This window comes from Coregonus clupeaformis, unplaced genomic scaffold (genome assembly GCF_020615455.1).
Source record: "Coregonus clupeaformis isolate EN_2021a unplaced genomic scaffold, ASM2061545v1 scaf0066, whole genome shotgun sequence".
Lineage (NCBI taxonomy): Eukaryota > Metazoa > Chordata > Actinopteri > Salmoniformes > Salmonidae > Coregonus > Coregonus clupeaformis.
Window position 1 is genome coordinate 750,321 of NW_025533521.1, and position 24,585 is coordinate 774,905.

At 43.2% G+C, this 24,585-nt stretch overlaps 1 protein-coding gene across 3 annotated transcripts in view; it reads left to right on the plus strand.

Annotated features, from left to right (window-relative positions):
• Positions 1 to 22: 22 nt before the first annotated feature.
• Positions 23 to 24,585, plus strand: part of LOC121533153 (testis-expressed protein 2-like) — a 58,302-nt gene continuing 33,739 nt past the window's right edge. For 2 of the 3 annotated variants that reach the window (XM_045212964.1, XM_045212966.1), the window contains exons 1-2: positions 23 to 192; positions 2,528 to 2,622. The gene's annotated coding sequence lies outside the window, so the exon portion shown is untranslated. The remainder of the gene's footprint in view (positions 193 to 2,527; positions 2,623 to 24,585) is intronic. The other variant, XM_045212965.1, reaches the window with a different exon arrangement.

Consider the following 24,585-nt stretch of genomic DNA (forward strand, 5'->3'; position numbering starts at 1 on the left):
GTTCATGGGGTTTTTTCACTCAGGAACTCTGTGCTTCCAGCGTTCAGCTGTCAACAGGCTGGGCAAGAAATGAGGCTCAGACAACGACGTAGTACGTGGAAGTGATAACAATACAACGTTTTGTTACTGTCCATCTTCATTCAGTGGATTTTGTAATCCTGCTTGCTCGAGAGATTATGAACTCGGGACACGGTAAGGTCGCGCTTGTTTATGCAAAACACACCTCTTTATTGGAGTTTCAGTTTTGACACCTTTGCTTTGTTGTCGAGAAATGTCACGTAGCCAGCGGTTTACAAATATTGTTTTTCACAAACAACTTCGTTGTTATTTTGTTAAACAAACAATTTCAATCAGGGGTTTCACAAGAGTGAATGTTGAAATGTAAAAGCGAGAGTTGTTTTGAGACAGCTAGCTAGCTACTAGTAACTAGCTAAATTAGCTAGTCATTAGGTTTAGTTGCATCCCAAACTAAACTAGGGAGTTTGCTAGGGCTTTGTTTCACCCAAAGCTAAACGCTAGCGAGCTAACGTTACTGTTAGCTGTCAAAGCTAGCAGTGTATGAATGGATTATTATGCAACATAAGCTTACTAATTGATAAAACATTGCCCGTGTTTCCTTATAGTTCTAAACATAACAGAATCAGAACGTTACTTTCATATGTTTTAACCTGTTCTTTGAAGCAACTAAGAAGCCAGGTAGGTAACGTTAGTCATTGCATACGTACAGTAGTTAGTTATACTGTTGTGGCCAACAGTTATCTCAAATGAAGACTGTTGGCTAATTGGAATACATCGTTGGAAACATTTCTCACCTGAGCAAATGTTTGAGTGATGACAACATGATGCAAACCACATAGTTACACAACATTTGACTAAAGGATTTGTGTGTGGCAAGTCCAACGTGACATTTAAGTTAGTGTGTGTGTTGTGCGATTGCGCACGTGTGATGTACACACACTACCAGTCAAAAGTTTGGACACACCTACTCATTCAAGGGTTTTTCTTTATTTTTACTATTTTTTACATTGTAGAATAATAGTGAAGACATCAAAACTATGAAATAACACATATGGAATCATGTAGTAACCAAAAAAGTGTTAAACAAATCATAATATGTGTGAGATTCTTCAAATAGCCATCCTTTGCCTTGATGACAGCTTTGCACACTCTTGGCATTCTCTCAACCAGCTTCATGAGGTAGTCACCTGGATCCATTTCAATTAACAGGTGTGCCTCGTTAAAAGTTTATTTGTGGAATTTCTTTCCTTCTTAATGCATTTGAGCCAATCAGTGTGTTGTGACAAGGTAGGGGGGTATACAGAATATAGCCCTATTTGGTAAAAGACCAGGTCCATATTATGGCAAGAACAGCTCAAATAAGCAAAGAGAAACGACAGTCCATCATTACTTTACTTTAAGACATGAAGGTCAGTCAATACGGAACATTTCAAGAACTTTGAACGTTTCTTCAAGTGCAGTCGCAAAAACCATCAAGCTCTATGATGAAACTGGCTCTCATGAGTCATAGACACATCTCAACATCAAATGTTCAAAGGAGACTGCGTGAATCAGGCCTTCATGGTCGAATTGCTGCAAAGAAACCACTACTAAACGACACCAATAAGAAGAAGAGACTTGCTTGGGCCAAGAAACACGAACAATGGACATTAGACCGGTGGAAATTTGTCTGGAGTCCAAATTTGAGATTTTTGGTTCCAACCGCCGTGTCTTTGTGAGACGCGGTGTGGGTGAATGGATGATCTCCGCATGTGTAGTTCCCACCGTAAAGCATGGAGGAGGAGGTGTTATGGTGTGGGGGTGCTTTGCTGGTAACCACTGTCTGTGATTTATTTAGAATTCAAGGCACACTTAACCAGCATGGCTACCACAGCATCTGCAGCAATATGCCATCCCATCTGGTTTGGGCTTAGTGGGACTATCATTAGTTTTTTAACAGGATAATGACCCAACACACCTCCAGGCTGTGTAAGGGCTATTTTACCAAGAAGGAGAGTGGTGGAGTGCTGTATCAGATGACCTGGCCTCCACAATCCCCCGACCTCAACCCAATTGAGATGGTTTGGGATGAGTCGGATGGCAGAGTGAAGGAAAAGCAGCCAACAAGTGCTCAGCATATGTGGGAACTCCTTCAAGACTGTTGGAAAAGCATTCCAGGTGAAGCTGTTTGAGAGAGTGCCTAGAGTGTGGAAAGCTGTCAAGGCAAAGGGTGGCTATTTGAAGAATCTCAAATATAAAATATATTTTGATTTGTTTAACACTTTTTTGGTTAATACATGATTCCATATTTTTACATTATAGTCATTTAGCAGACACTCTTATCCAGAGTGACTTACAGTTAGTGAGTGCATACATTTTCCATATGTGTTATTTCATAGTTTTGATGTCTTCACTATTGTTCTACAATGTAGAAAATAGTAAAAATAAAGAAAAAACCCTGAATGAGTGTGTCCAAACTTTTGACTGGTACTGTATATCAATATGATCATTGTTGATTTGTTCTCTTTAGCAGATCATTGAACACTATGGACATGTGAGTCGACTCTACATAGCCGAATGCAGACGCTGAGACGATGCTGGATTGAATGGCACTGAGGATACGAGGTAAGCATTTTGCCAGTAAATTTGAACTGATTATTGATCCATTCTCTGTGACACAACTGACCTTTGAGAGAGAGAGAGAGGAAAATAAAAGCTAAGGAGAAAGAGAGACAGTGCACACTGATTTCTGTAATACACAGCCTTTGGTTCCAGCAGCAGTCAAGGACAGGTTCTAGGCGAACCATAATAAGACACACAGGGCTTGTGGTAATGGCTGGAGCAGAAGGAGTGGAATGGTATCAAATATGTGTTTGATGCCATTCCATTCTCTCCTTTCCAGCCATTATTATGAGCCGTCCTTCCATCAGCAGCCTCCACAGATCAGTATGTTTCTTTTCAGCCCAAACAAATACAAGGACATAAACGTCATCACTGATTTCACTGCTGCTGAGAGGAGGGCAACCTACACTCTGCTGTTAGTCTTTTTGAGCAGACCTGTGGTATTTGTCAGGTACCTTGACATGGATTTGACTAATTGTCCAAGTGAAAAGTAAATGGCTGTCTGTGGCTGCCATTCAGCACTGTGATAATGTTTCTGGAGCAGTCGTAGCCTTGGAGCCAGACACCCACCCGGTCTCTGGAGCCTATGCCTTCAAGGTGATAAACAAGTCCTAAACAAACCATTTTCCTTAAACAAATGTATCCCAAGAAAGAATGTTTGGTTTAGCAGCCTGTTGCAGTTGTTGTAGGTCTAGGCTAGGCCTCCCTATTTTGCATATACAAGGTGTATTTATTCCATGGAGTTTCCCATAGGCCTATGTGTAAGGGCTTATCTGTTTGTGCTATTGATCATTATGCAATGTCCTGATATTTTGTGCTACCTCTCAAAATTGTATTTCACCATGGTAACGGTTTGGGTACAGTGTCATTGGTTAATGATCCACGGTTGGGTTGCACCCTTTTTACACTGCCCTCTAGCATGAGTCATTTCAAGGGGCCTCCTCATGTGTACTCAATACAATATTGTATGTGCTAGGCAAGCTACCGTTAGGCAAATTCTGAAATCAAATTCTACCAATTCCGGCTGTACATCCTTTACTTCACTCTCGCGACACATCACCTAGCCTAACACTAAGGCTATTAATAGAATAGTTGTTCTCAGCTGTGTGTTTAAAAAAAAAAAAACATCATCCACACAAGAGACATGGCCTTGAGTAGTGTGAAATCTTCTAAATGTATGTGTCAGGTTAAACGTAGAAACGTGTGAATGCGAGAAAGAGAGTGAGAGAAAGGAGAGAGTGCCTAAGCATCTGTTTAAGGCTCACTAAGCTTAGCCTAATGTGTGTAGCAGGTGCATCAGAAAGAGCAGTCACACCTGTCTATCTACAGCAAAACCGGAGGCATAGTGAAATGGATGTCTGATATACAGGAGAGAGGGAAATCAAACAAGCCTTCTGTTCCTGTCAGGCAAAAGCTGCCATGAAACAAATCTGTTTGAGTTCCCTCTGGTAGTCGTGGCGACTGTTCACTTTGACCACATTGACACGTGGTCATCTGGTCGAAGTCTTTGGTCTCACGTTCATTTTAGGCCGGATAGTGACCCGCTACATAAGTTAGCAGTAACAGATTTGAGTACAGGCTGAAATGTTATGTCTTTTTTCAAGCCGAACACTCCATGCTTGTTGTGACTGATGAAGGATCTCCATCTATCCTGTTTTGCAATGTCATAGAACAGGTGTGTGTTGGCTGTTCTCTCCACAGTGCAGAGGCCTCCCTGTAGAATGCTGGTAATACCACACTGCAGTGTGTTATTGTGTGTGAGAGTGTCATGAGACTGGGAAAATGTGCTGCTTATCACAGCTTTATGCTGGGCCTACGGATTACACCCTGTTGACTCAGCACTGAGCATGTCTATGCAAATCCAGGTCAAAGCTGGTGAAGTTTAACTCCATGGAATGGCATTGTTGTTGGTTTTGATCTAAACAGGTTTGACTGGGATTAAGGCAGGAGGACGCAATGGTTCAATAAACAGGCATTTCTTTTGGCCTTGTTTCCCATTGCCCTAGTAGCCTCATAAAATGCACTCTCTTATCAGATCAGACAGACAACAGTTGTAGCATTAGGCACTTAGGCTAACTGAACCTTCATCTGCAGTGCAACCCCCAAAAAAAACGAGTTATGTAAATCAATCCCACTTCTCAGGTTGTCTCTTATGGGGAAAAATACTTAGCGATGTTTCACAATGACTCATTGTTGTGATTTGTGCATATGGAATGTGTTCTATGGAATGTGTTCTATGCAGAGACTGGTGTGAGAAATGGAGGCAGAAGTGCCAGTGCTTGAGTAATCTGTTTTGAAATATGCTTGATGCTAGTCATCGGCCGTTTCTATCACCATTATTCTCCTCTTGGCAAGACCGACATTCTTCCCGGGAGACAGTGGGCTTACCCAGATGAAAATGACAGACACGGTCTGGCACATTTACAGAAATGTTGATCATTGTCTCTGTCAAACTCAGGCAGCTTCTGGTGAACAACAGGGATTTATAGTCCTATTCAGTTATCGAGAGGCGATGAATAGTTGCTCAATTAGGTCCACTGTTCTCACCCGGGGCACCGAGGGTCGAGCTTCTGGAGGAGCCCCTGTACTGAGATCAGTGTGTACCGATGGATGGACAGGGCCTTTAATCACACAGCAGGATGGTGGATGTGGTGGGTCTATAATGTCTCACTGGGGTGTCACTGTGGATGACTCTGTCTGTACAGTAGGGCTGACCCCATTTAGTCGACTGGTCGATAGGCTGTTGGTCGACCGAGATTTCTTTAGTCGAGCAGTAGCAAAAACTAAAAATAATGAATGGTGTGCAGGACTGTATGAATCGTGCCTGTTTGGGTGGACTAATCCATTGTGGAGGCAGTGGGGATGGCACAGTTCATCACTCTAAGACATGCACTACTGAAATTGTATATGGTTATATTACATAAGAACAATGGTGCAACACTAATAAAAATAATATTATTTTATAACAAATGCGCTTTCTCCTACGTTGGATAGCGGTCGCTGTCCGCGATTCTGAAACATCAGTGCGCTGTTGAATTGGCTACTTTTTCTAGACCATGTTGCTATGTGTATAATAGCAAAGTTACCCAGCATATTGGTGTTGAGAACAATGCGGCGGAGGCAGCAGTGGAGTTAGGAGACGAGAAAACAGCCCTTGCCTTAATTATCTAAGAAAAGTGAGGAGAGAGGATACCCCAACTTAATTAGGTCAATAATCAACAGCCTAACTGTTAAATGTGCCTGGCTTTATAAATCATCCAGATACACTATACAGTACATTCGGAAAGTATTCAGACCCCTTAACTTTTTCCACATTTTGTTACGTTACAGCCTTATTCAAAAATTTATTAAATCGTTTTTTCCCCCTCATCAATCTACACACAATAGCCCATAATGACAAAGCAAAAACAGGTTTTTAGAAATGTTTGCACATTTATTACAAATAAAAAATAGAAATTACATTTACATAAGTATTCAGACCCTTTACTCAGTACTTTGTTGAAGCACCTTTGGCAGCGATTACAGCCTCGTCTTCTTGGGTATGACGCTACAAGCTTAGCTCACCTGTATTTGGGGACTTTCTCCCATTCTTCTCTGCAGATCCTCTCAAGCTCTGTCAGGTTGGATGGGGAGCGTCGCTGCACAGCTATTTTCAGGTCTCTCCAGAGACGATCGATCGAGTTCAAGTCCGGCCTCTGACTGGGCCACTCAAGGACATTCAGAGACTTGTCCCGAAGCCACTCCTGCTTTGTCTTGTCTGTGTGCTTAGGGTCGTTGTCCTGTTGGAAGGTGAAACTTCCCCCCCAGTCTGAGGTCCTGAGCACTCTGGAGTAGGTTTTCATCAAGGATCTTTCTGTACTTTGCTCCATTCATCTTTCCCTCGATCCTGACTAGTCTCCCAGTCCCTGCCGCTGAAAAACATCCCCACCGCATGATGCTGGCACCACCATGCTTCACAGTAGGGATGGTGCCAGGTTTGATCCAGACGTGACGCTTGGCATTCAGGCCAAAGAGTTCAATCTTGGTTTCATCAGGCCTGAGAATCTTGTTTCTCATGGTCTGAGAGTCCTTTAGGTGCCTTTTGGCAAACTCCAAGCAGGCTCTCATGTGCCTTTTACTGAGGAGTGGCTTCCGTCTGGCCACTCTACCATAAAGGCCTGATTGGTGGAGTGCTGCAGAGATGGTTGTCCTACTGGAAGGTTCTCCCATCTCCACAGAGGAACTCTGGAGCTCTGTCAGAGTGACCATCGGGTTCTTGGTCACCTACCTGACCAAGGCCAGCTCTAGGAATAGTCTTGGTGGTTCCAAACTTTCTTCCCTTTAAGAATGATGGAGGCTGCTGTGTTCTTGGGGACCTTCAATGCTGCAAATATATTTTTGGTACCCTTCCACAGATCTGTGCCTCGACACAATCCTGTCTCGGAGCTCTACGGACAATTCCTTCGACCTCATGGCTTGGTTTTTGCTATGACATGCACTGTCAACTGTGGGACCTTATATAGACAGGTGTGTGCCTTTCCAAATCATGTCTAGTCAATTCAATTATATACAGGTGGACTCCAATCAAGTTGTTGAAACATCTCAAGGATGATCAATGGAAACAGGATGCACCTGAGCTCAATTTTGAGTTTCATAGCAAAGGGTCTGAATTCTTATGTAAATAAGGTATCTCTGTTTATTTTTTTTTACAAATTTGCCAACATTTCTAAAAATCTGTTTTCGCTTTGTCATTATGGGGTATTGTGTGTAGATTGAGAAAAAACAAAATATTTAATCAATTTTAGAATAAGGCTGTAACTTAACAAAATTTGGAAAACGTGAAGGTGTCTGAATACATTTCGAATGCACTGTTTATACAAAAGTATGTAGACTCCCCTTCGAATTAGTGGATTCAGCTATTTCAGCCACACCCATTGCTGACAGGTGTGTAAAATCGAGTACACAGCCATGCAATCTCCATAGACAAACATTGGCAGTAGAATGGTCTTACTGAAGAGCTCAGTGACTTTCAACGTGGCACCGTCATAGGATGCCACCTTTCCAACAAGTCAGTTCGTCAAATTTCTGCCCTGCTAGAGCTGCCACGGTCAACCTTAAGTGATGTTATTGTGAAGTGGAAACGTCTAGGAGCAACAACGGCTCAGCCGTGAAGTGGTAGGCCACACAAGCTCACAGAACAGGACCACCGAGTGCTGGAGCGTGTAGCGCGTAGAAATTGTTTGTCCTCAGTTGCAACCCTCACTAACGAGTTCCAAACTGCCTCTGGAAGCAACGTCAACACAAGAAATGTTCGTCTCCATTGCTCCATCGCCGAGCAGCCGCACACAAGCCTAAGATCACCATACGCCATGCCAAGCGTCGGCTGGAGTGGTGTAAAGCTCACCGCCATTGAACTGGAGCAGTGGAAACGCGTTCTCTGGAGTGATGAATCACGCTTCCCCATCTGGCAGTCCGAAGGACGAATCATCTGGGTTTGGCGGATGCCAGGAGAACGCTATCTGCCCGACTGCATAGTGCCAACTGTAAAGTTTGGAGGAGGAATGATGGTCTGGGGCTGTTTTTCATGGTTTGGGCAAGACCCCTTATTTCCAGTGAAGGGAAATCTTAACACTACAGCATACAATGACATTATAGACGATTCTGTGCTTCCAACTTTGTGGCAACAGGTTGGGGAAGGCCCTTTCCTGTTCCCGCATGACAATGCCCCTGTGCAGAAAGCAAGGTCCATACAGAAATGCTTTGTTGATCGGTGTGGAAGAACTTGACTGCCCTGCACAGAGCCCTGACCTCAACCCCATCGAACACCTTTGGGATGAATTGGAACGCCGACTGCGAGCCAGGCCTAATCATTCAACATCAGTGCCCGACCTCACTAATGCTCTTGTGGCTGAATGGAAGCAAGTCCCTGCAGAAATGTTCCAACATCTAGTGGAAAGCCTTCCCAGAAGAGTGGAGGCTGTTATAGCAGTAAAGACAGGACCAACTCCATATTAATGCCCATGATTTTGTAATGAGATGTTCGACGAGCAGGTGTCCACATACTTTTGGTCATGTAGTGTATATCTAGCTACAGAAATAAGACAGATCCTGCTTGTGTTGCCTGTTTGAGTGTTTGTTTAATAGCCTACTAATTCTGTGAGCACCAAGCCTCATGCAACCACATATCAGATAAACAATTTTGCTATGCTTTAATTAAGGCTTTACACTTTTTTTCCCGTTAGAACAGCCTCTCTGGTATTACATATAATTTTTTTAGTGTTGTTTACACCCTTCCAAATTGTCAGAAAAATAATATTTATCATAACAATAACTTAATAACCCTCCTTTTTCTTAATCTTCTTATTGTTGTTATTATTATAATGATCATTAATGTCATTATCATTAGTAGGTTTAGAATAGCAGCCTTATGTATAACCATCATCGAGCTGTGGGCCTAAGAGCTCATCCTGTTTACTCTTAATACCGTAACTTACATAGGCTATATAGTCTACTGTATCAATCATTCATTCGTTCGTGTCATCACACAGCATACGCGTCATTCATGATTTGAAATACAATCATGCATTTTAGTTTTACAATAAAATAACAGAGCAACTCTTGAATAATTAGCGTAAACAATAAATAAACCGTTCCATGTCGGCAATTGCATTCACGAATGCATGCAACTTTTTTTAGTCTTTGCTGTAATAAAGGCTCGTTACAACAGTCTCTGGTACGCTTAATTGATTTAGTGTTGTTTACATTGTTCCAAACGGTCAGATCAAATCAATTGCGGTTGGACTCCCTCTAGTCATCTGTGTGTCTTCATTATTTAATTAAACAGTGCGCTTAAAACACATAGGATGTCTATATATGGAAAAATACACGTTTTAAAAATTCGACCAGTCGATTGGTCTACTGGACAGCAACTGAAGACACCTGGCCAAGACTTCTGAGCACAGCGGATCACACTGTCCATTCTGTTAACAGACCCATGCCAATATGGCAGCTATTCATTTTGTCTTCATAGCTCAGTGATTCCTTGTCCTCCTGAGAGCGCTCTTGTCTTTTCCCCAGGTATCTGAAGACACAGTTGTTTGTGCAGACAGGGTCAATGCCCTCGGATGTCCCTCAGAAGTAATGACCATTACAGAAACGTCAACCTGTCAGCTATGAGCGATAACAGAGGTGGGTCAGGCATCGTCTCCGTACCCAGCAACAGGCCCATCCATCATCCCTTACCTCCAGGATACAATCACTTGTTTACCATGAGAAACAGAGCTGATAGGAGGGTGGGAGGGAAATAAATATAGACAGAGTATAAATGATACTTCCGAATTCAAGCCAATGTCTATCACTTTTAAAAATGGAGATGGCGAGGCAAGCTGTGATTAGTTGCGCCAGGGCTTGAGTTCTGGTTCCGAGCATTAGTCACTTTCTCTATCGATCAAAGTACCAGAGTTAATCGTTAAGTCAGTTTAGCAATGTCTAGCCCCATTTGGTTTCTGCTACATACTGCGTTATTAGCAGTGCAGTACCACAGACTATTGATTGTTCTTGTATGTTGGTTTGTTCCTCATTTTTCTACAGTCTGTCTAGCTAGGTAACAGTTCTTCTTCAGCACTGTTGTGTGCTGTTGCGTACGGTTGCCTTGGAAGTTGGCTGTTGTGGAACTGTGTCGAAGTGGCAGGAAAACCCAATTACTCCAGACAGATAAGGCAGCCAGGCAGAGATCTGGCATGCGTTGTCTGCCAAGGAGAAAAAAACCAACATCTGCAGATCCCAGTTAGGCTTCCACTCTCTTAGGTGTGTGTCCGCTTTCACTTGTATGCGACTGTGTAGGACTGTGTGTGTGTGTGTGCGCTTGTGTGTCTGGATGATTGAGCGTGTCCGTTAGCCAAGGGGGAGCAAAGTTGGAGGGAATAGAGCCAGTGTTGGTGGACACTGCAGCAGTAGACGGCTGGACAGAAACGCCAAGAAGATCATCAAGGACCTCAGCCACCCGAGCCACAGCCTGTTCACTCCGCTACCATGTAGAAGGCAGAGACAGTACAGGTGCATCAAAGCTGGGACCGAGAGACTGAAAAACAGCTTCCATCTCCAGGCCATCAGACTGTTTAACAGTCAACACTAGCTGGCCTCCGCCCAGTACCCTGCCCTGAACCTTAGACTCTGTCACTAGCCGGCTACCACCCGGTACTTTACCCTGCATCTTAGAGACAGCTGCCCTATGTACATAGTCATTGAACACTAGTCACTTTAATAATGTTACATACTGTTTTACCCACTTCATATGTATATACTAGTCATTGCTCATCCTATATAACTACTGCTGTACACACCTTTTCTATTCACGTACTGTCCATACTAGGGGGCTCTACGCTAAATATTTAGATGCAAATGCGAGTAAAATGGTCGCACTGTAGAGCCCTGATACTGTGTATACACACCATTCACTCATATATATTTACATTCCGGACTCTGGTCCAGAAGTTAATTTCCTGCAATTCTATCCATTTTGCAATGGGCTTTTGTACTGTGTATTTAAATACTGTATTCTCCTCATTCTAATGTTTCTACTACTGTACATTGCATTTTAGTTACACTGATTATACTCACCACATATTTATTTATATACTTGATTCTTGACATAGCTCACTCTAATATATCTACTGTACATATCATTCTTAGTATATCTTGTGTAAATTCATCTGGTGTATATACATATGTATGTATAGATTTGCATTTGAATTACGGTTACAGTAATTCAAATGTTTTTAATATTTATTATTATTTGTGTACTTGTTGGACATTTTACTGCCTTTCTTGGAGCTAATAACATAAGCATTTCGCTGCACCCACTATAACATCTGCTAAACTGTGTACGCGACCAATAAACCTTGGTTTGATTTGAGATGGATGCCCACAAAGCTTAGACAGGCAGACTGCTGCCGGAGCCACTCATTCAACTCAGCTAAACATAACGAGGCTTCTTAACACAGCTAGAAAGCTAGAAAACTCCTAGGTTTGCTTGAAGTAGACTAGTTGAATATGATAAACTTGAGTAGGCTTTCTTACATAGCACCTGGTGTAACATCTGGTGTCTGCATCCACAGCCAATTAGACACAGATCTGAGTTTTCCACCTGCACCTCATCAGAATGAAGTTGTTTTGGAATGAGTTTCAGTTAGCATCTGAATAACAGACGCATCAAAATGTGTTTTAATAACACTCAGGGAGTGATTCATCCAAGAGTTGTAAAATACATTGTTTTACTGTGCCAAAACTAGTAAATCCAGTCAGTTTTACACAAATGTTTGATAGAGTTCATATTGTTCCATCTTGTGTTTTTATATTGTTGAATTTGAAACATGTCCACCCTAAATTATTGCCTTCGTCAACAGTGTCAGGAAAATATGTTGTACCCATAAACTGTTGTACACTACCCCTTTTTTCAGTGCATAGTTCTGACCCTGGTACAGGAATTAAAACTGCTCCATGTTTCTAAGTTGTAACTAAGCTCCCATATCACAATAATTAGCCTAGCCAATGTAGACCATGCCCCCTCAAAGGAGAACTGCAATTGTTATGTCTGTAATTATAGCTTGAGTGACCTTTTTTTGTTAACAACTGCGTGAACTCTTGAACCCTTGGTTCAACTTGGTAGTCAGTGGCAGACCCAAATGGCTCTGGGTGTTGGCGCAGTCATAGGGAGATGAAATTAACATTGTAGCCTACCTGTAGCCGTAATTACTGACTGTGCCAACAGCCAAGGTTGACTAGCTGCGTCGGACATGTAACCAAAGCAGTGGAACAAGATCCCTGTGTGGCGGGCAGTCATTGTCATGGCCGTGTAGCTCATTCAAAGACAATGAGGGCCTGTTTAGGAAGTTGAGTGGCGGTTAAGTGAGGAGTGCATTATTTAACATGGATGGCATGAGGGGTCAATGAACCGATATAGCTCACATTGATTCAGTGTGCATGTTAAATCCATTCCCCTCCACTGGGGCCATGGAATTCTGAAAGTGACTTAGAATGGGACCCTGATTGTCATTATTCTGTCTAGTTTCTATTGGTTATATCTTTATTACTTACATCTTGAAACAATACCTTTGGCTTGCTATAGAAATCTGATTTGATTTTTTGCCTGATTCTGTTTTCTCAATTTTGTTTTTCCAGGTTCCAGTTTTTTTGTTTTTCGCTCTCAAAACCAATTTATTTTTAATAGAAAACATTTTTTTAAAAATCTTTTAAGTCCACAACAATGCTTAAATCACATCAGGAGACCACTTTTGAGGTCTGGGAAAAATGAAGAAAACATGTGAAAGACAAAACAGTACAGTTAAAAAACAGGTTATCATTAACATTATCGCTAACGGCTACACAGTGTAGACTAGACATACGCACGCACCGCACACACCACACACTGATGGGCATTCCTGTAACGTTTCAGAAAGTTGCAGGAAAATATGAATCACTGAAGCATTTTGTTTGTGTCTTGTGATTAACTTAGGCAAATGTAATGAAATTTTCTGATAAGTTCAATACATCTAGGGCTCTATTCGATCAGAACCACTTTAGCCGACATCCGCATAGCGGTTGTTTTGGCGGTGTCGAGGTGGAACTGTGTTAGAGCTGTGAAATCCACAAGCGGCTCCTGTTATTAGAGGATATTGCCATTGGTGAAATCCCATGCAGCCTTGTTTACAAGTTAGAACACAGGAATGTGAGATGTATTCTACACCTCAATTAGGATGATAGAAATCCTCATTATTTCGTTTAACGATTTTTCAATATGAGCGTAATTATTTCTATATAGGCTGTTTTCTCGTTCTGAACTTCTAACGCGAGTGGGTGCTCACTGATGTGGGGTACTCACCAATTTGACAGCTTCAATGCAGTTCTACCTCCCACACCGCCAAAACATCTGCTATGCGGGTGTCTGCTATCGCCATTTAATGCTTGCCTTAGTTCATTTCCTACTAAGTTCAATACATTTTTTATACACTGCTCAAAAAAATTAAGGGAACACTTAAACAACACAATGTAACTCCAAGTCAATCACACTTCTGTGAAATCAAACTGTCCACTTAGGAAGCAACACTGATTGACAATAAATGTCACATGCTGTTGTGCAAATGGAATAGACAACAGGTGGAAATTATAGGCAATTAGCAAGACACCCCCAATAAAGGACTGGTTTTGCAGGTGGTGACCACAGACCACTTCTCAGTTCCTATGCTTCCTGGCTGATGTTTTGGTCACTTTTGAATGCTGGCAGTGCTTTCACTCTAGTGGTAGCATGAGACGGAGTCTACAACCCACACAAGTGGCTCAGGTAGTGCAGCTCATCCAGGATGGCACATCAATGCGAGCTGTGGCAAGAAGGTTTGCTGTGTCTTTCAGCGTAGTGTCCAGAGCATGGAGGCGCTACCAGGAGACAGGCCAGTACATCAGGAGACGTGGAGGAGGCCGTAGGAGGGCAATAACCCAGCAACAGGACTGCTACCTCCGCCTTTGTGCAAGGAGGAGCAGGAGGAGCACTGCCAGAGCCCTGCAAAATGACCTCCAGCAGGCCACAAATGTGCATGTGTCTGCTCAAACGGTCAGAAACAGACTCCATGAGGGTGGTATGAGGGCCCGATGTCCACAGGTGGGGGTTGTGCTTACAGCCCAACACCGTGTAGGACATTTGACATTTGCAAGAGAACACCAAGATTGGCAAATTCGCCACTGGCGCCCTGTGCTCTTCACAGCTGAAAGCAGGTTCACACTGAGCACGTAACAGACGTGACAGAGTCTGGAGATGCTGTGGAGAACGTTCTGCTGCCTGCAACATCCTCCAGCATGACCGGTTTGGTGGTGGGTCAGTCATGGTGTGGGGTGGCATTTCTTTGGGGGGCCGCACAACCCTCCATGTGCTCGCCAGAGGTAGCCTGACTGCCATTAGGTACCGAGATGAGATCCTCAAACCCCTTGTGAGACCATATGCTGGTGCGGTTGGCCCTGGGTTCCTCCTAATGCAAGACAATGCTAGACCTCATGCCGCTGGAGTGTGTCAGCAGTTCCTGCAAGAGGAAGGCATTGATGCTATGGACTGGCCCGCCCGTTCCCCAGACCTGAATCCAATTGAGCACATCTGGGACATCATGTCTCGCTCCATCCACCAACGCCACGTTGCACCACAGACTGTCCAGGAGTTGGCGGATGCTTTAGTCCAGGTCTGGGAGGAGATCCCTCAGGAGACCATCCGCCACCTCATCAGGAGCATGCCCAGGCGTTGTAGGGAGGTCATACAGGCACGTGGAGGCCACACACACTATTGAGCCTCATTTTGACTTGTTTTAAGGACATTACATCAAGGTTGGATCAGCCTGTAGTGTGGTTTTCCACTTTAATTTTGAGGGTGACTCCAAATCCAGACCTCCATGGGTTGATACATTTGATTTCCATTGATAATTTTTGTGTGATTTTGTTGTCAGCACATTCAACTATGTAAAGAAAAAAGTATTTAATAAGATTATTTCATTCATTCAGATCTAGGATGTGTTATTTTAGTGTTCCCTTTATTTTTTTGAGCAGTGTATATTGTTGAATTCCCTTTTAATGTCTGAATTCTGCGATTCCGTCATCGTTTTCCACAACACAGATTTTTATAGGGCCCTAGAAATGGTCTGATGAATTCACCTGCAACCATATCTTTACCTTGAGAGACTCAGACTTCAGCTCCATTTTGTGTTCATACATATCCAACATTACTAGATACACTGTAGCCTTGGGATGCCAGCGATACTGATGTTTCTGAAGATACATGTGGAGGGACAAGCCAAGAGCATGTTTTTGGGGTTGTTAACCACGAGGGACAGCTTGTTTATATTCGCATATGGTCAGGGTCGTCAGGAAGGACTAGTGAACCGTACCAGAGGCCGCTGGCGAGCGAGAAGAGAAGGGACATGGAGGACCACCCTCCAGCTCTCTCTCTCCCTCTATCTCTGCCCTTCTCGCTCTGCCTGTCTCTCTCTCTCTGTCTCTGCCTGTCTCGGTCTCTCGCTCACTGATGGGCACGTCATGAGCACTCTCTCTTTGCCTCACACGCTCTCATATCTGCACACACACACACTTGGCAAAGCCCTGGCATCATGCACTAGGCTTGGTGGGCACTGGGCATGGCGTCACATACTGTACCCACGCCAGCCAGCCCCTTTCTCACTGAAAAGACCAAGAACAACTGAACCACAACAGTACCAGAAATGTTGTTTGGAATGTATCGGAAATCTATTGAATCTTTTTATCTGTGTGATACTGTAGCCATTTGGAAACAAATAGGCTACTGTTATGTAAGTAGCAGATCAAACATGGGATAGGCTACCGTTAAGCCTACAGCTTACTGTTAATGCCTTTGGGCTATTGTATAGACCAGTGGGTAGGTCCTTATATAGTGAATGAATGGAACAGTATCGGGCCTGGGGAGAAGTATCAGGCCCTCAACCGGACCTTTCCTGTTTAAAGAGAACAAGCGAGAACCTCTCTAAACATCAGGTCCGTTTTACTTTATTTTTACATAGACTTCTAACTATTCTGGGTAACTGAGCACACTCTCCAATCAAGCCCTGGCCCAGAGCATTGCCCTTGGCAGCAGTGACACAGCTTTTCCCTGGAAGATGCCTCAGGAACACAGTCGGCTCCTTGTTTACAAGTGTCTCTTTGAATTGGCAGTTAGTGAGGGTTGAATAAACTTCATACAAGACTGCTATACCCCCCCACTACATCCCCATCCAAAAAATACTGTTTTAAGCCTGTGCACATGCACTCTTAAAATGATATTTTCAGTATGAGAAAGAAAGGGATGGAGAGTGAGAAAAAAAAACCTGGGAGAAGCTAGCTAATTAAGATGTTGGCCATTCTGACTGTATTGACAGGCTGCCCTGTGGTGACCCTGTCTCATTGACTGGGGTATTTTTACCCAGCCTGTTAGCACTGGCCTGTGCATCAGAAAACACACACACACCGATTTTAAACTGGCTTGTGTGTCAAAACACATTATTTCTCTCTTTCACTCTCACACAAACATGTTCATTCATGCACACTAGTACACACTTACTGGTAAAAACAACATATGCGAACAGTCAGCTCTCTGATCCTCTCATCTAGTGTTCTCTGTGGAGACAGACACACACACACACAGCCAGGCCTCCAGCAGGCAGCCAATGGCAGGTGTTTCAGCGTGTGTGTGGGAACTGTCAGGTGCTCTCGAGTTTTATAAAAGTGTCAAACAACAATGTCCTTAGCATGTGGGTGGTAGAGCAGCTTGTGTTCTGTCCCCTGGATTTACTGGCCGATGCTGTCATCAGTTTGTTTTTTAAGTGTCCTAGTGTCCTAGTTTAATAGCTGGCTGTGCTCAAGCATTGCTCAATGAGGCTTTCACTTTTAGAGAAGTGCAATCCATAGAAATGGAATTAGATAATCACTTTTCAAGTGAAGCTGTCTGTGTATGGTAACTCTGACGCACAAGTTGTACTCTCACAATCAAACACTTCATATAAGGCAATGGATGTCATTAGTTACTATTAGGCTACTTCTTTAGTGCTATCAGGAGTAGGGTGAAGGGGAGCGTAAGCTGATCCTAGATCTGTCCCTACTGCCAACTTCTACCCAGAGCATAGAAGGTTTCTATACTCCCCTTACTAGAGCAAAAGACAAACAATTGATAGCCATGATCTAATTTCACTGCCTGGCATTACTCTCTATGCCTGCCCCGCCAGTTTGACCACATCAGCTCCAAGTCTGTTGGGTGAGAGAAGCTTGCTAGACTAAGATTGTCCAGACTCCAGACAGTGGTCAGGTCCGGTGAAGCACACTCCTTTCCTTTACCTCACCTGTCTATTCCCCCTCTTCTTTCTCTCTCTCTCCTTTCAACACCTTCCTTCACTGTGCGCTCTCTTTCTCTCTCCGTTTCCCTACCTCCAATCCCGTCCTCCCTCTCTCTCCCAGGTTCTCACCTTTTTATACTTCAATAACACACACACCTTGCCATCAGCTCAGTCAGTGTTAGCTAAGCTCTAGCATACTGCGCTGCTTACACCTATTCAGCCGCCGTCCCTCTCTCCCGTAATCCCCTCTTTCTTATCCCCTGCCTGTGTTCTGTGTCAATGGCATTAGCACAAAGCCATTTTCATAACCGGCAGACTCGCACCTACCATTTCAATATAATTGGAAAGATTATTACGCCACATTTCTTTATTCTACATTCAATCCCCCCCCGGTTGTAGGGGCCCGTCTCACAGTTTAATGCGAATTTGCAGTGTATTACATCATGTAAGAGCACAAAAGCATCGCTGAGAGCGATTCACGGGGAGAGGGAGCTACAAACGTTTTTACTTCCCATTCCCTCGTTTCAACACCTTTTAGGTAGTGTTATCTTAAATACCCTGGTGAATTGCCTTTTCAAAGGCGGCAGCAACAGGAACTGTTCACAACACATGGGGAGAGGAAAATGCTTTCACCATTCACCGATAACCAGAGGCTTTGGCTTTGTGTTGGGTTGTGTGGGTTGTCATTGCTTTGGGGGTTTCAGTAAGCGACTCAGCAGGTAGTTGCAGTATTAGCAAAGCTGGGGAGAAGGTAGGCTCTCCCCCGCTTTGTGTGGGGGGATTATTGCTAATCCCTGCCTAGGAAACATGGGCTGGGATTACACAATCTCCCCAACAGGCCATGGAAGGTTGGGAAGGTTGAGGGAAAGTTAAGATATGTAGGCTTTAGTGTTTTATGTGTGTCTCAAGCAAGTCTGGTTGGTGAGCTACAGTATCCGTCGGTCCCCTCGGGACTGGTAATGGAAGGTAGGTTTGATTCAAAGAACACTCAAGAAACGCTTTGCTTTGGCCAATAGTGTCTTCCTCTGAGTTGCATATAGATTTTAATTTGCTGGCTCATCTTAACACATTTCTCAGCATATCCTTGAGCACTAGGATCTTGAAGATAACCACCAAGCACCTGTCAAGCCTCTGCAAAACAATGACGGCGCTGCACATTCTGACTTCATCTTGACTCACTCTTTCCTCCCCTCCTTCACACATACTTATTCTCTCACCACTTTCCTGATGTCCCCTCAATGCTAGCTGCCAGAATTATCATGTTTATTCTGGATTGCCATTTGGAAAAGCAGCGTTTGACATTTGAGAAGCCCTCACAGGGGGCTGGTTACGTGAGGCTATTGTACCATCCCCTCTAGCAGCCTGTTATTTGTCATATTGCAGACACAAGATGACTTGCAAAAATATCCCTCTCCTGAGGGTAAAACTGATAAAACAAGCTACCATGGAAACAACATTATGGCTGTCAGACCCTAGGCGACATGCTATTAATGAATCATGGTAGAATGGCTCAGAAAGAATGAGACTAACTCCTGGTCCATTGCCAAGCAAATGTTCTATCTTCACCCAAGGAGCATTATCAACAGCCCTGGGCTGATTTTTAACGCAGGCTAATACTACTATGAACATGCAGTGTGAGCCTAAATGTGACATACTGGTGGTATTTCCTGGGCAGTCCCTCCTATGCCATCAACCCAAAGGAACCTTTTCCACTAGATACCAGTTTAGACTGGTTTGATGTGGTTCAGTTTCAAGTGTGAACTGAGAGCAGGGCTGTTGAAAGAATATATCTAATATTTGGTATCCTTACTGACCTGAAATTGCATCCTATTTTCTACTAGAACCTGAATATTGCATGGATAATTCTTTGCACCAGCTCCCACACATTGATAGGCCTAGACATTAAGACAAGACTATTTCTTTCTGATTGTAATTAGCAGTCCAGCTAGCATGACCAGCGAAGATCTCAAACTCAGCAGGGCCCATTTATCTTGGTGCTGGGCGAGCTAGCCGCTAAATCGATGTGAAAGCTAAGCAGATGCTAACATGCTAATTGGATTAGGGCTAGCAAATGAGATATCGGCGAGCGTGATGGCTTTCCTAATGTCCGGGTTAAAGCATAGAAAGTATATTTTCCTCTGTTGATTCCTTGTGTTGTTGTGGTAGAAAACAACAACGCATCACCTTAACAACAAAGTCATTCATTCCAGGAAAGGTTTGTTGGTAGTGGGAGTTGTAGGAAGTTGTTAGTCGGCATGACAACTGGATATCTGATTTTTTTTTCAAGTGGCTTGGTGTTTAAACTGCTGGTTGCGCAATCCTCCATTAAGGAATGTAGGATTATCCGTTGTTCTTGCTCCTTCGACACAGCCTTTCCTGTTGTGCATTATGGTAAGAAAGTATACAAAAGTTGCTATTGTACAGGTTATCACCTATGCTGGCGAAAGGATGAATAATATTGATACTCTTGACATTATATTACATTGTATAATTCTGATGGGTTGAAGAGAAGGGATAGCTTTGTTGTGTTGAGGTCTGAGGGAGACTGGATAGAGGTCAGAGGTCACTGATCCAGGAACGCTTACCAAGGAGGAAATGAGCTGCAGCAGGAGAGGTCAGTGCACCAGGCAGGTCATTGCCAAGCCTCTTCTGTGAAGTCGGACTAAATCCTCTTGTTTTCACCCCCTATTGTTTTTCTTAACAGGGGCAAGTTTACATTGCTAGAAAATGTTTTTTAGTGCTCTCACCTTTTACCGTTATCTTGAAAGGAATTGCTTTTACCTAGGCCTATTTATATTTTCCTTGTTTGTGCGTGTGTCCGTGCATGTGGTCCCTTCTTGGTAATGTGTGCTCCCCTACTAGCAATTAGCTGAGCTCATAGCCTCTTCAGAGAATTATAGTAGGTGGTATAGTTTTTGTCACTTGTTTGCATTACATTTATAAGACCTATACGGGCCCAAACTTATTACAATGAACACCATCCTCCTCAGGATATTTGGATAGAATTTCAAGAAAGTCTCCTTCGAGTCTGAGAACTCAACTTGCATGACTCCGCATCACCCCACTATGGTCATGCTCTCCCATGACGTCAATCACATTGATGATGATGATGATGATGTTATCATTACTCAACCATACATCATCATTACTCATTGACATCACCCACAGATGTCACTATGTAGCATTCTGATAACTCTATATTAGGGTCTGTCATTCCTAGTGTGTGTGTTATCTGATTGGAGTCCGACTGTGAACACCTAAGCCCTTCCCACTCATTGAAATCACCTATCCAGATATCTCTTTAGGCCTATATAACAAATATGATGAGTCTCCTGTCATTCCCACAGTAGTGCTGTCATGATACCAGAATTTTGACTTCAATACCAGGCACGATACTCGTTGCCAAAACAATACTCGATAACCAAAATGATCCAACGGCAAAAAAACATTTTATTTCTCTGGTTTTCGCTCTCGAAATCACACTTTCTTAATAGAAAAACAACAGAATTGGATGTTCTATGTTCAGAACAATACTTAAACCACATCAGGGGACCACTTGTGAGGTCTGGGAAAAATTATAGAAAAGTACCTCCAGATTTTTAAGTGTAGTTACCCTTTAATTCAAGTGTGCATACACTCAGCACTTCTGTTTGGTTAGCGGTGTTTCTGTAGTGCACGTGAGGGAGTTATAAAACAAATGGCTACTGGATTGATGCAAAAATGAATGATTCTGCCAGGTAGGCATAGGCTACTTTGTAGTTAACTTTTAATTGAGAAGGTTTTTTTGGAAAGCCTTTCCATTTACCCGAAGACGGTTATCATTAGCATTGTTAATGGCTACACAAAGTGGTAGATATACGCTCACCGCACACACCAGATGGGCCGTATCCTCTTCAGAGCGTTGCAGGGAATACGAATCACTGATGCATTCTGTTCATGTCTGATGATAAACTTGGGCAAATTAATACGAATAAGTTCAATGCATTTAGTTGATTTCCAAACGTGAGACACATTTGATAGAAGAACCAAAAGTAACACAATTCTACCAAACCGTTTTTCATGTTATAGTATGGAAAAAGTACCGAAGTTTCAGTGTACCGTACAAACACTAATGCACTGTGTGTCATCTCGTGGGAGTGAACCTGCGTGAACAGCTGTCTGAGCTCAGAGCCCAGTATCTAATGATGTCCCGTCACTGCAGTAATTAGCCTCTCCACTGCCTAGCATCTGATGACTCCATTTCATTCATACAGGCCTCCACTGGCACATTAGCACAGGACTATAGGGGAGGAGGGACAACCAGTGCAGGCTTATAGACACACATTCACATTAACACGTGTACAGTACACACACTTGTTGTCACATGTAACCACACAACTATAGGAAGAGGGACTACTTCAGTTCACACACACACCAACACACAACCCCTTGTTGTTTTATGTTGTCAAGTCATGATGATTTATGTCAGTAATAGGGAACAAAGTAGTGCTGTTCTGTGTTCATGAGGTTGAGTGAGAGAGAAATGGGGACAATTGAGGAAGAGACTGAGGACAAGTCAAATAGGGGGTGCTTATATTTGTCCTGTTTCACAAGTGTGTGGTGTGAATTGGAAACACATTTTTTTGCATATCCCACTCCCCCTGAGACACCCTGTGATTTCAAGAGAATAAGAGCTAGTGGTGGAGAGAGATTAAGGGCAGGTATTTAATCCTGCTTTAGTCTGATTTCTATGTCCCAAATGGCACCCTATTCCCTATATAGTGCACTACTTTTGACCAGAACCCTATGGCCACTATAAAGGGTGCCATTGGGATGCATCCCATGTGTTTTATTATTAAGCAATAAAGCAGAGGAGGTGTGGTGTATGGCCAATATACCACGGCTAAGGGCTGTTCTTAGGCACGACACAACGCGCAGTACCTGGATACAGCCATTAGCCGTGTTATTTCCATATACCACAAACCCCATAGGTGCCGTATTGCTATTATAAACTGGTTATCAACGTAATTAGAACAGTAAAAAGTACTTTTTTGTCATACCCGTGGTGTACGGTCTGATATACCACGTCTTTTAGCCAATTATCATTCAGGGCTCGAACCATCCGGTTTAAAATGAGAGCTATTACTGTGGTTTACAGCACATGGCTGTAGAATGGCCTCATTGTGCTGCTGCCTGCTGCTGACCCTGAGGTCAGGCAGGGACTGGGGTGGTTAATGACCTGGCTTGGCTGGCTCACCCCTGATGTGACAGTGGTCAAGTCCAGTCTGAGTCCGCCCTGCTGTGTCTGCGGTGAATCGGCTGGGGACTGACGTCACTTCAGGGATTAGACATTGTCCCCATGGCAAAGAAAGTCTTATTGGCATGTTTCTTATTATTAGCAATTGAATGTATTGGTTATTATTGATCACGCTAACAAAGTCAGTGATTGTTAGGCCTAAATAGCACATTTTGAGGGTTTAGATTACAAATAGTTTTAGAAAGGGGTTTGATTTTGACCAGCTTTTTCTATAGGAAATCCAAGTGTAACATCTACATTTTACATTTTAGTAATTTAGCAGACGCTCTTATCCAGAGCGACTTACAGTAGTGAGTGCATGTTTGCCTGTGTCTGTGCTTGTATGTGTATAGTTAACTTGTGCGCGTATGTGCACAGTAGGGCTGCACGATATGGGAAAATAATCAAATTGCGATGTTTGTTGTAAACCAAATATTGCGATTTGTGATTTTAGTTGCGATTTAGGTCAACTCTTTGGTGAACTGTTGTAATCATAAAAATGAAATTAGTATTCCGATTCTATGGTTGGTGTTTGGCATGACAACTAATGAGAAAAACGGGTATAGTAAAAGTTTTTGTGACAGGGTAGGAACCAAAGTTTTGGTCAGTTTCCCTGGGGACCCTTATTACATTTTGAATGTGACATGAATGGCATTTCAAAAACATTGCAGCCTCTTGCGACATGTCAATATTGCAATTTAGATACACATTTGATTAATTGTGCAGCCGTAATGCATGGCATGCATGCATCAGTTAGACTGTGCTTGCACGCTGGAGGGCCAAGTTAGGTGTCCATTTCACCTGCAGAAGACTTGCGGTCTCCAAAACCAAAGCTCGATGTCTGGAGGTATCTAAATATGGCACTTGCTCTTCTCTCTTTCTGAAGCACTGGTTTTTAAATGTAAATCCAAATTTGCATTGATCCTAATGGCAAGCCTTTCCAATGTTAATAGTGTTAATCAAGCGTTAGCCTAATCAAGCGTTACACGAGAACAGATCCATTATGTAGCCAAGGCTACTGTCAGACAACCCCTTTTGAAGTCGACTACAGTCGTAATGTAATAACCGTCAAACGGGTTTGAAGTGGTAATGGTTTTCACTGTCATGTTGTAAAGGTCATGTTTCAACCGCGTCAGTCTTAAATGGTTCAGTATTGAGGGGGTTGGGTTGGTGGCAGTTCTAGACTATCTCTCATACAGAATAAGTTAAACTGTGTTTTTGTCCTAGGCTCTGAGATATAGGCATATTTTAGGTCTAATACCCTTCTTCCCATAAGTGAGGACTTACTACATCATTATTTGCGACATGTGATTGAGCTTCCCCTGCTCATCCACTCACTGACTTCATTGGAGTAGGACCGTTTGCCCCGAGGCCTACAGTATATGCTGACATGAGGTCAGTTTGGCTTCCTCCCTCCTAAGTGGTTAAGGCTATGAATAGAGGAGTGTAGACTGATCTTAGATCTGTGTTTACAGGTAACTTCTACCTAGAGCCATTCAGTTGGTCACTTCCAGTCTCTCTAGAGAAACGAGATATCACCTGACAACTAGGGCAAATAACAAGCGCAAGTGCCTAAACGGTACCTTGTTAACCTAGCTGCTTCCAAAGCCATCTCCATCCCACCGTGACTTCTCCTGTGACTGTGAGTGGGATACCATGGTCATGTGACGCACGCAGTTGTGGCGTCTTAGCCTAGTGGAAACATCACATCACCATTCGCCTTGTTACATCACTCGGAGACCATTGCCCAGGGTCTATTGCTATAATAATGGTTAAATGATCATTGAACCACATAAAAGTATACAGTTAAATGATAAAAAGCCTAGGAAGCTTGGAATAAGG